This window comes from Clinocottus analis, unplaced genomic scaffold (genome assembly GCF_023055335.1).
Source record: "Clinocottus analis isolate CAN_PGR_092001 unplaced genomic scaffold, fCliAna1.0.p SCAF_5, whole genome shotgun sequence".
NCBI classification, from domain to species: Eukaryota; Metazoa; Chordata; class Actinopteri; order Perciformes; family Cottidae; genus Clinocottus; species Clinocottus analis.
The window spans coordinates 17,454,549-17,466,122 of NW_027176207.1; the positions used below are offsets into that span (position 1 = coordinate 17,454,549).

At 38.7% G+C, this 11,574-nt stretch overlaps 1 long non-coding RNA gene across 1 annotated transcript; it reads right to left on the minus strand.

Annotated features, from left to right (window-relative positions):
• Nucleotides 1–273: 273 nt before the first annotated feature.
• On the minus strand, nt 274–1,937 carry LOC137802988 (uncharacterized). The gene is made up of 2 exons (XR_011080011.1): nt 1,808–1,937; nt 274–871 (listed from the first exon to the last, which is right to left on the minus strand). It is a non-coding gene; the product is annotated as an uncharacterized lncRNA (long non-coding RNA).
• Between the last annotated feature and the right edge of the window lie 9,637 nt (nt 1,938–11,574).

The following is an 11,574-nucleotide window of genomic DNA, read 5'->3' on the forward strand; positions in this document are numbered from 1 at the left end:
TTGTGCCTAGCTCCTAATTTAATTTATATATGGCCCATCACTCACATATCCAATAGATTAAGCTGATGGTAATGTGAAATTAAATGATCCTTTAATTTGCTGCTAAGTGACAATGATATGATCACGCTCAACAGATACATGTCAGTGTGGATTCTGTTTCATGAACAACTACATATTTCTCTGTGTTTGCACGTAGAATATTTAAGTGTCTGTGTTTCATACAGTGGATTTAGTTTGAAGCGCCAAAGTGTCAGTCAGAAAAGAACAAATCAATCACTGTATACAATATTTATTCACAACAAATGGGAAGATGAGGGGACATTTCTCCATCCTCAGCCGTCGGTGGAGTACAAAAAGTTAAACATATCTTTTTCCACACCGTCCTCCAAAGGTTTACGATGAGACATAATCAGCTCGTCTGTCCCTCCTTCGGGTGGCACGGGGAGTAGACGCTCTGCTCTTCCGAGGGTTTCTGTAGGAAGTGTATAACGGATGCTGGACTCCACTCCCCCCATCGACAGATCTCGAGGCAACACGGCACCTTGGCCCGGTTTGCTGTTCGCTGCAGAATCTGCCACCCTTTCCTTCTCAACACCTGGAACATCTTCCTTCTCGGCTCTGATCTTCTCCAGCAGTAGTTTGTGCTTTTCCGAAAGGCTCCCCGGCCTTGACTTTCGCTCCGGTATCGACAATAACAGCCTTGGAGGAGCAATTGGACAAACGAAGCCTTCCCGAACAAGTTCTCCTCTTCTATTCTTTGTATAAACTTCAAAAGAGTTACATCTTCGAGCAGGCTTAGAACCGAGATACACAGGCAGACTAGTCCAGTCTTCCGGCATCTGACTTAGCACATATCTTTTGTAAGGAATACCTGCAAAATGATGGCACAAACACAATGTGATCGGTTATAAGGCATTGCTCATCTTCTATTAACTTTTTAAAGGGGGCATAGCATGAAAAATGCTTCTGTACCTACATTTGGGTATTTGGTGTGTCTACTGACTAGCCAACTGAAATAAGGCAACCCAATTGTCTTTGTGTGCTACCTGGATCAGAGAGCGTGAGATCTAACAAGACATTCAGTTTTGAGTCCTCCTCCCGCGTCACATGCAGGCGTAAAAGTAACCCAGTACCTCCAAACACATCAACACCTTTACAAAGCCAATCACAGCGCGGCATTTTCCAGGGAGAGACATGTGTTTAGAATGCCAAAAGCATGTAAACGCTTTCTGGTTATAACCCAAAACACAAGTATGAACCTGGAAAAAGAGCATGATATGCCCTCTTTAATTGAAAAAAAAAGGTTTACAATGCTGATGTGCAGATATGTATGCAGAATATTAAGCATCAGGCAGTAAATTAGACAAATTCATGATTGAGGATATCTGGGGAATATCATGCACACCAAAAAAATCACCACGTAACATCAATGTTGTTAGCGTCAACAAGCACGCATCAGTCCACTTTCTGTCTTCAAAGTAAAAACACTTCTCGTTTCCATGCTCTTCACAATAAAAGTCCATCATGTAATAAAACAAGTTTCAAGGATTCACATTCAAATGAATTACACATGTTTACATTCAAAAGACGTTGTGGAGTAGATGATTATAATCTGCATCACACCATAAATAAAAGGCCCAAGAGGTAAAAAAATCTTCAAACTTAATAAACTATGGGATGTTAAGATGTGAAGATCCTGAAAGCAGCTGCAGCTTTGTAATTCTTATTCATCTCTGCAGGGAGGTTGTCATCTGCTGCCAAGATGCAAAGACAGAACCCGGTTTTTAAACGTTAAACGTCTACTTACATGCATTCATCACATGCTGTCCTTCAGTCATCATTGTGGATACCTGGGGAATATCATGCACACAATGAATATTGGTCAAAAATGATCAGTGATCAAACATTACAATCTGTGAACCAAGCGTCAACAAAATGGTCGCCCCAGCAACCAAGTTCACAATGACAACGGAATACAACATGACGGGTGAAGGGTATGTTTATGTACATAAACATACACATACATACATATATATATATATATATATATATATATATATATATATATATATATATATATATATATATATATATATATATATATATGTATGTTTATGTACATAAAACATACATATATATGCATATATATATATATATATGTATGTATGTTTATGTACATACAAATACAGATATATATATATATATATGTATACATATATATATATGTATGTATATATATATATATATATATATTTATATATATATATATATATATATATATATATATATATATATATATATATATATATATATATATCTGTATTTATATATATCTGTACTGTATTCACCTGTTGTCATACCTTAAATTGCTCGTGGTCAGTCTGGGTCAGCTTACCTTTTATTATGAGCAATATTTTTCTTTTAATATTTTCATGTGCTGCTATCTCTCTCTGACTATTTCAGGAGTTCGCATTGTGATTCATAATGCATTAAGTTTTTGTTTTAATACTTTATAAAATACAATACAGAGACCAATACAATAGACTTATGTACGTTTCAGTTAATTTAGCTTATCTTTCTGATTTCAGACTTTGTGTAAGGCATTGTTTAAACTGTGTGCCAGTGTGCAGATCGCACCAAGAAAGCAGGTCTCCATGCTGATTGGTCGGGCTGGTTATTGGATGCATCAGTCATTAATTACTGACTGATTTAAAAACTATTAACATAAATATGGTGCTCTGAGGAGAGCTCTAACAAAAGCTTTGATGGCAAGTATAATATATCAACATGATTACCATCAGAATAATGCTTGTTTAGGAAGTTACTTTTATAACTGAAATGTAGTTCATTGATTTAGTTTCACTGTTTTCAAACTTTAAGCAACTTAAGACGACAGTATATAAGCACGGAGTTGAGACTTAAATTCACTTTTAATGGAAATGTGTGTTGCTTGTTGGCCCTGGTAGCAGCGGGGCTCTTGGACTTTAATTTAATTGGCTGGCATTTGGTCTACCGCTTTAATCCAGACTGAAATACCTCAACATGTATGGTATATCTTAAGGATGTCATCCATTTGGTTCACATTAGTTTTGAGTGAAATGTCTGCATATCTATTTGATCAACATGTGATTTGGTACACACATGTAATGTTCCCTCCCAGGATGAATCTTAACAACTCTGTTGATCCTTAAATTCATCTCAGACCATGTGCTTAATTAATACTTAAGCTTATGACCGAAATATCAAATCATCAGGGCTGCTTAATGACCTACTAATGACGCTGATTAGAAAACTGAATGGTAGACATGGTAAACACTAACTGCTGAGCATCCTGTTGGCATTTATATTTACATTAGTCTTGTTCCTCTCATTTATCTTTAGAGATTAATATGTAAGGTAGATATATATACATATATATACATATATATATATATATATATATATATATATATATATATATATATATATATATATATATATATATATATATACACATATGTGTGTGTGTGTGTGTGTGTGTGTGTGTGTGTGTGTGTGTGTGTTTGTGTGTGTGTGCAGCAGCATGCCTTTTTCAAAAAATGAAGCTCTGATAAATTCAAGGCACATGAAGCCACGTACAGCCTCACAGAGCCGCTAGCACTGACACAGTGAATGCTTTTCATGCATTACAAAGAATATATATATATATGTAATAAAACACAAGCATACAGATAATAAATTGTCAGATTCATATCTCAGGCCTGTTTATTGCACGTCCCATTGTTACACTGGTCTTCTCTTTTTCCATTTGCACTGGACATATGGTCTTCTATATTTAAAAGCAGTGGACTGGAGGACCGTGGGGTCCGACTCTCTCTCTCTACAACATCTATCCCGTGTGTCAGTCAGTGTGCTTCGACTCAATTTGCACAACCTTGGTTGGGATTTTTCATCTCGCTGCCTCTCCCCAGAGCAATGATAACAACTCCAGATTCCACCTAAAGTTATATTTCATGCTAATGAATTAATGTACCCTTTCCCATTTCCAGCCTGAAAATATGCTCCCCTCCCATGCCAAAATGAAAAAATCAAATTAGTCTTGTCATTTGCAGCTGATTTGTTCAGGTCCCAGCTCGCTTTCCATCTTTTCCCTCGGCATGGCTGACGCCGACAGCACAGCTGTGTTCCTGTTAGGGATAACACCAAATTAAATGCCGTCTGAGAGAGCCGGGCCATTAATATGGAATCACAAACGTCAGGCCGACTCGGAAACAATATATTAAACACTGTATAAATTCACCATCCACCCTCATTTCTGCTGTCCCATTACGAGTGAAGAGGCTTGATGTTCAGAGAAAACGTCACTGCCGTCCTCTCTCCGGGACTTACGGATTCAGGGCACTTGTGAATAATAGCTTTGCACATTGCTAGTATTGTTATAAGTCTATCATGTAAAAAAAGTATTAACCTATTTAAGCGAAGGGAGTGTCGACATTCTCAGAAGTCGCAGCAGCACTGGTGCCAATTAAACCAGTTTAGATGTCAAGTTACCACAATTTGCAAAAAAAACCTGTATTATGAGTCATCACTCAGTCTTATGTGAACACAGAGAAAACATACACACATATGTATATTCAGTGTGACGTATACATTATCTAAATGGTCTTGTTTATACGTTATAGAAAAAAGGCGCTTCTTAAAACTCTGGAACTTGGAAACATCAAGTTTTCCCTGAGCATCAAGTTTTCCCCGAGCTTTTGTTATTGTTATTGTTGTTGTTGTTGTTGTTGTTGTTGTTGTTGCACCCTGTTTCTTAATGTTTGTCAAAAACATGCAGGTGAAGGTGGAGATAAAAAAAAAAGTACGACCTCGTTTTGGTCACAAGTGTAAAAAATGAGGTGAAATGATGAATGAAAAAGCTCTGAGTGGTAGTTAGTGTCAAAGGCTTTTAGCTCCAGTATCTTATGGGCTTATAAAGGGTTAAAGTAGAGAGTATATTACGTCAAATAAATATGATTATACAATGCTTTTGTTAAAATCCAATAAAATACATCCATAAACCAAGAGGTATAGAAGCAGTGGACATTAGCTGTGCTTGCATTTCATTTAAGAACATAAATTAAGTTAAGCAAAGCACTCTTTCAATCTCTTTCAATAGCGGGAGCTGCACATATTCTGATTAACTTTTCGGGGTCTAAAAGGCTTCAGATGAACTGCATGACATGATAAGAGCCTTAAAGCGGGTCTGCCCGGTGTCTTTTTGTTGTGCTTGCCATGAAAATCTGGAAATCATGACGGAGAACCAGATTGTCTTATTACAGCATTAGTAAATTTGCACAGATCATACAGAGATCATCGGTCTCCACAGAACAAGAGCGCGATATGAATGTTACATCTGGCTTTTATATCTTTGAACTAAATGATGTACTGTAGGAGTCATCTGATTAGAGACAGACAGTCAGGAAGGGAAATTAAAGGTGAGTGAAAGGTTGAAAATAAATGAGAGTTGAAGGGTAAAGGAGAGAGAGACATGTCTCTATATGTAAATATCCTGTTGTTTGCAGACTTGCATAGAAAACAATAACGATAGCATGTCCTTCTCTCGATCGGGAATCCTTGGCTGGAGAGGCTTTACAGGTAAACAGCGAGCGCTGCCACTTAAGAAATGTATGAGAAAAATCAATCATAGCTCTCAACTCTATCATTTAAATGATTGAATAAGAGAAACACTTTGAATGTTCGACCTTCGGCATGAAAAGAGGATGATGAAATGCCAGCGGACACGTGTGGAAGATTGTTTTTTACGTGTCAGCTTCCTGCTCAAGTGGCCTAAGCTCCAAAGATCAGAGGTGCCATTTTGGTACCAAAAAAAAAACACATCTATCGCTTCAAGTGTGTCAGTATTTCGGACTCTATACCATAATAAAATGTTTTTTGTCTGTGTGTGTGTGTGTGTGTGTGTGTGTGTGTGTTTGTGTGTGTGCATTTTTTTCTCCCCAGCCAGAGCCGATCGATTCTCCACAGGCTGGTGGGCCGGGACCACTGCTTTCTGTCAGAGCCTTGAATGAGCTGGTGGGTGGATGGATTACTCCATTGTAGCGAGGAGCACGCAGCTAGAGATTTCACATTATATTAAATTAAAACCTGTAATTACAAAAACAAACGGCCTGAAAAAAATCGCGCCACACGCTTTTTATTTTTAATGATCGGTTGGATTTTCATCTCTGTCAGAAAATGGAGCCTTGTAATTCTGGCACAGTTTTTTGCTGTAAACCAGCAAACATGGATTCACTGAAGGAGACCGCAGCAATTTATTCCACGAGGATGGTTCGGTCGTAAACCCTCAGCGTCTCCTCAAACGTTTAGAGTTGCACAAGGAAGTGCTGGTGGATGTGAGCTGAAGAGTGTGGTGGCGAAGATGACGAGGAGAGAGACGTTGATTTGTAGTTGCAACCCAGCGGGAAGTGTTTTGATGACCTTTCAAGGCCATCAAACAAGACCACAGTTTAAACTTTCAGCATACGCTTTATAGTATGTTGTTTCCTCTGAAAGCCATCCTCTACACTGTGTTTTTAAAGGACTCAGAAGTACATTCAGTGAGCGGTTCAGGATGCAAAAGTGTTCGACAGAGCGACTGAGAAACTCTTTTATCCCGGTTTAATTTTTGAAATTTTTTTAGATTTGAACTTAGCGTCTTTGTATGTTGGTTACGTGTCTTGTTGTCTTGTTTCATATGGCGTGTTCTGGTGTTTGTTTGTATTGTGTTTTTTGTCTGTTGTGCACTGTGAACCTTGTCTGTTGTGTCCTGTATGAGTCTGTTGTTGTCTAGCGTGACAAATGAGTTTCCCTACTCAGTATTAATAAAGCAAGCTATCTATCTATCTATCTATCTATCTATCTATCTATCTATCTATCTATCTATCTATCTATCTATCTATCTATCTATCTATCTAATTCAGCCCTCCCAGATCACTTTCCATCAATCAGACCAATCGGTTGAAACACAAAAAAACAGACAATTCATGTACGACAAATGTGTTTACTCAACCCAAGGTTCATGGCAGAGTGTCATTGTCAACTATTTGTTATAAAACCAGATGTGTTCAACTTAACAAGTTACATATTACGTTTCTCTTCTGATTCCAAGTGCAATGTTTCTCAGCTATGTTATATGATGATTTTCTCCAACAAGAGGCGTTGGGCTTCTTGTGACAATAATTCATGTTTTAAAACAAAGGCGAGAGAAGAGCGGATTATTATGGTAGTTTGTCAACTCCTGTCCAATAATGTGTAACTGTGTCTTCTTCAGTTGTGTTTAGAAGGAACACACCAAGCTTAAATAATAATAAAAAAAGGGCACAGTGTGTGCATTAAAGGGTTGAACTATGTATTGTTTTCATATGGAAAGCGTCTGAAAAACATGATGAAAATAATGAAAGAAATCATGGTGCATTCGGCCCGATGTACACATCACGCATAGACGCAAACGCTCTGAGCATTTGAGATGTTGTGGTTGTTGTTGTGCCGTCTTATTGCTGCTGCTGTTGTTGTTGTACAGCAAAGCGAATATGTACAATCTCGCGTAATTGTGTTTTTATGCTACAGTGTGATTTCCATTACCAGATATGTTAATCCCTGTTTCCTGCCCAGGGACAACATATGTCAATTAGCTTATAGCTATAGCTCTGGTGAGATAGGAAGCCGCACACTGTGAGGGAAATAAATCAAACTAAAAAATGGTGCAACTGGTAGTAGACATGACATATGACCGCATCCAAATTGTTCCAGTGGATATGAACCGATAATCCATCTGTATCGCTGAATGCTGAGTAAAGGTTGGGCACTGCTGCTCAGGTCAAACACACACACACACAGCATTTTTATTCCGAGGAATCTTATTTACACACTTCAGATAACATCCTCTGAACTGAGCCGACGGCTAAAATTGGAAACTTCACTCAAGCAGGGAGCAATATCTATTTGGAAACGTGAATGTCTTATTCCGATCAGCAATCTGCGGCACGCTTCCCTCCGCTGCTCCAAGAATCCCTTGATCTTTTAGTCATTTAGTCCCAGCGCACTTCCACTTGCTCACTTCTCCCTCTGGGAATCCCGGGAGAAGGGGAAGTATAATTCTCACAGTCAATAACAAGAACGCTTCCTGCCATCAGATAAAATGCAAAGGATTTTTACTCTGGCTTTTTTGGTAACATCAGGGGATTTGACCCTTTTGTGCGATTCAGAAGAATAATCTTTTCATAGAAACGGATCGCTAACGCCGAACCGCTCAATGGCAAAATGATAACGTTTCAGCCGGCTCATGAAAGATTAGAGAAAAGCAGATGTAACTTTCAAGATGTAAAAATGTGATGAGGCTTCATTTAAATATAAAAATGAACCAACAAACCTTTTTTTTAAAAATTATTTTCTCTGCCCATGAACATCAAAGAAAAATCTGCCACTGAAGGTAACATTTTAGCAAGCATCGCAACTTAACAAGTCCTCTTTTTTGCCGTTGTGTTTACAGAGAAAAACAGACATAATAAAAAAAATGAATTTCATTATCCTTTAAACCCAATTATTGTACATTTGTCATCACTCTTGATTTTAGGTTTGCTCGAATTAGACGCTCCATTTTGTCTCTGTTTAATTAAAAAAAACTTGTCTTTGTCCCATGATGCATTGCAAAAGATTATATTACCCAACAGTATATAAATTGGTTCAAATTAATGCACGAGCAGTAGCAGAAAAAGGCAAACTACACATTAATGCAGCGGCAATATCAATCTAGAAACATCATATATATAGTCAAATATAACTGCAATAAATACTTTTGATACTTTAAAGCTGATTTAAAGAACTTTTGACTGTCTATTAAACTGCCTCTGTCTGACCTGCATAAGTAATTGAGACCATCAGCGAGAGGTTTGACTGTTTCTACACAGTTATTCTTTATGCTTGTCATTGCGGTCTGATTCCAGCAAAATCTGATAACATCATGCAGGTTAGCCAGATGTATTCTTCACCTTATTTTCCAACAAAGCCTTCGGAGAGAGCCAGAAGCGGGACTGCACTGAGCAGCTATTCTTAACTCTGGCGCTCGGAGATTATTCAAGGGGCCGGCAAAATGAATACAAAATAAAAACTCCTTGGAGTAGCCTTCATTACATGTTGCTGATAATACACACATACATACACGCAAGTGAGGTTTTGACTACTCATAATTCAGCGGAGTACTTTCACAGTGTGGTATTAGTACTTTTACTAGATTATTTGAGCAAACACTGAACATTGTTTGGCACGAGTAAACTACTTACAGTCAGTTCTGATTAGACTACACAGACCATCAGGACGCATTAAAAAACAACCTTGCACGTCCATCAGTGACATGCCATGCTACTGGCAATTTAATTACCTCATTGTCCAACCCCATTTTCACATGTGAGCAAAATGATTACATGGTCATCGCTGAAATAAATCTATCACGACTGCTCTCCCCTCTTGCCAAGAGCTCTCCTTTTTATCTGCTCTCACTTCAGCCTTCATATTTTTTTATTTTTTTGTCCTCTGCTTGTTCTCCCCGTCCATCACTTCTTCCCATAACCTTGTGAGTTTGCTTAAATATTCATGGTGATTGGACCCGAGGGGAATTCAGCATGTCGCTCTAATTTATGTGAGATTGGCTTCATTATTCAGCCGGTGATTTGATATGCATTATAGGATTGGTGGGTGAACATATGAGAGGGGAACTCAAAGAAAGCTGCTCTCAGGATCGGTGTGCTGGATGGAGTTAAGCTTCTGAAGAGCTGACTGATCGTCTTGCCCTCCGGCAGATCACTCTGTTCTCCTCTTTTGTCATCTCTGCTCCTTGTGTCGTCTCTCCTTCGCTTTCTTCTTCTTCCATTTATTACCTGAGCTCGCGGCGTGAATGGAAATGTCAAGCGCTCTGTCGGTCCACAACCTGAGTCCGGACTGAAATATCTCACGCGTTAGACGGATCGGCGTGACATTTTTCGTTATTGACATTCATGACTCTGGAACAATTTATACAGATACGACTTTGGTGATATATCTGACTTTTCCTGTCCTTTAGGGAGACATTTATGGTTTTAAGTAGTAGTGGAAGAATTACTCAAATATTTTATAGTGTAAAAGTAGCAAAGCTATAGTGCTTCATACACGTATCACTGGTGCACAACAATAGGCCTCACGGTTTTACTGCAACTGCCTCAGGTCCTTAAAAACACTATACACCTCACATTACATTATGTAACAATTAGTTGTTCATCAAAGTCAAATAGTGAATCAAATAGTGAATCAAATAGTTTATCCGAATCAGAAACATTTATTGCCATGTATGTTTCCACATATAGGGGGGAGGTGCATAACATTTAACATTCAACAATAGACAGAATGAAATAAACAAATCAAATTTGGTTGGACGTCACCTCTGACATATAATAACGTAGTAACTTTGCTAAATGTTGTCGAATTCAGACCGATTGTAGCAGAGTGAAAAGCTTGAATGGCAACAAGGTCCAAAAGACAGTCGAGAGGCGATTGGATAATATTATGAATAATATTATGAACCCAGACACGATGAAGTTTGATGTTTCGACGCATGTGGAATTCACACAAGTGCAGACCTAATGGGTATTTCCATGGTGGATGGCGGAAACGGTAACTGTTTTTACGGAGATAAGCAACGGAGATAAGCAACGGCCCCTTTCAAGCGCGAGTAACACAACGTTTGGTGTGAACGCAGCATTAGAGTTTCAATGATCTCAGCGACCTGGTTTCCCCGGTTAGTAAAAACCTGGATTTTTAAAAGATCGGTCCTTCTAACAATCACAAAAGTGAGATTAACGGACTGGAAAACATGGATTTGGTGTAATTTATGATGTGTTGTAAGTGCACTGTAACCACAAAGTGTGTTGCTTTTTCCTGGATTTCACTGGATTTCACGAGCTACGATCATAAAATAATCTCCTTAACATTTCCACTTCGCAGATAAATAACTAGCTGAAATTTTCCATTTAAGAAAATGCCAAAATCAATACCATATTTCAACAAACTCATTCATCACACCGACCTCTCAGGGGATTCTTTGTCAGCCAGTCTCTGTCCCTCCTTTAACTTCCCATAAGGTCTACATCTATGCACACTCTCTTATCTTTTCCTTTTCACCTCCCTATGCTAAAAAGGCCATTTGTATTCCAGAGCCAGGTTGGCAGCGTATGCTTATCTCTTCTGAGGCCCTTTCAGAGCGGCTGTGATTCTGCATGAAAAGGAGATTCCAAAGGCAAACCCGGTGACATCTCATGACAGAGTTCAGAGCGAGGGCTAACTAGAAAGCGATTGGCAGCAAATCAAGCGAGGTTTTGATAGCAGGTGACGTCTTTGATGCGGCATGAAACTAAGTACATCGGTCCCCGGCGCACACGAGACAAAAGAGGATTTAAACAAAATTATTAAAAATGGCGGCGCCTGCAGCCCACAACAGCTTGTCTTCTGTCCCCGAATAAACCACGCAATGAGCAAGATAACGTCTCGTAGCTTTCCTGACCAAGGGGCGCTACAATATGTTTGGGACTC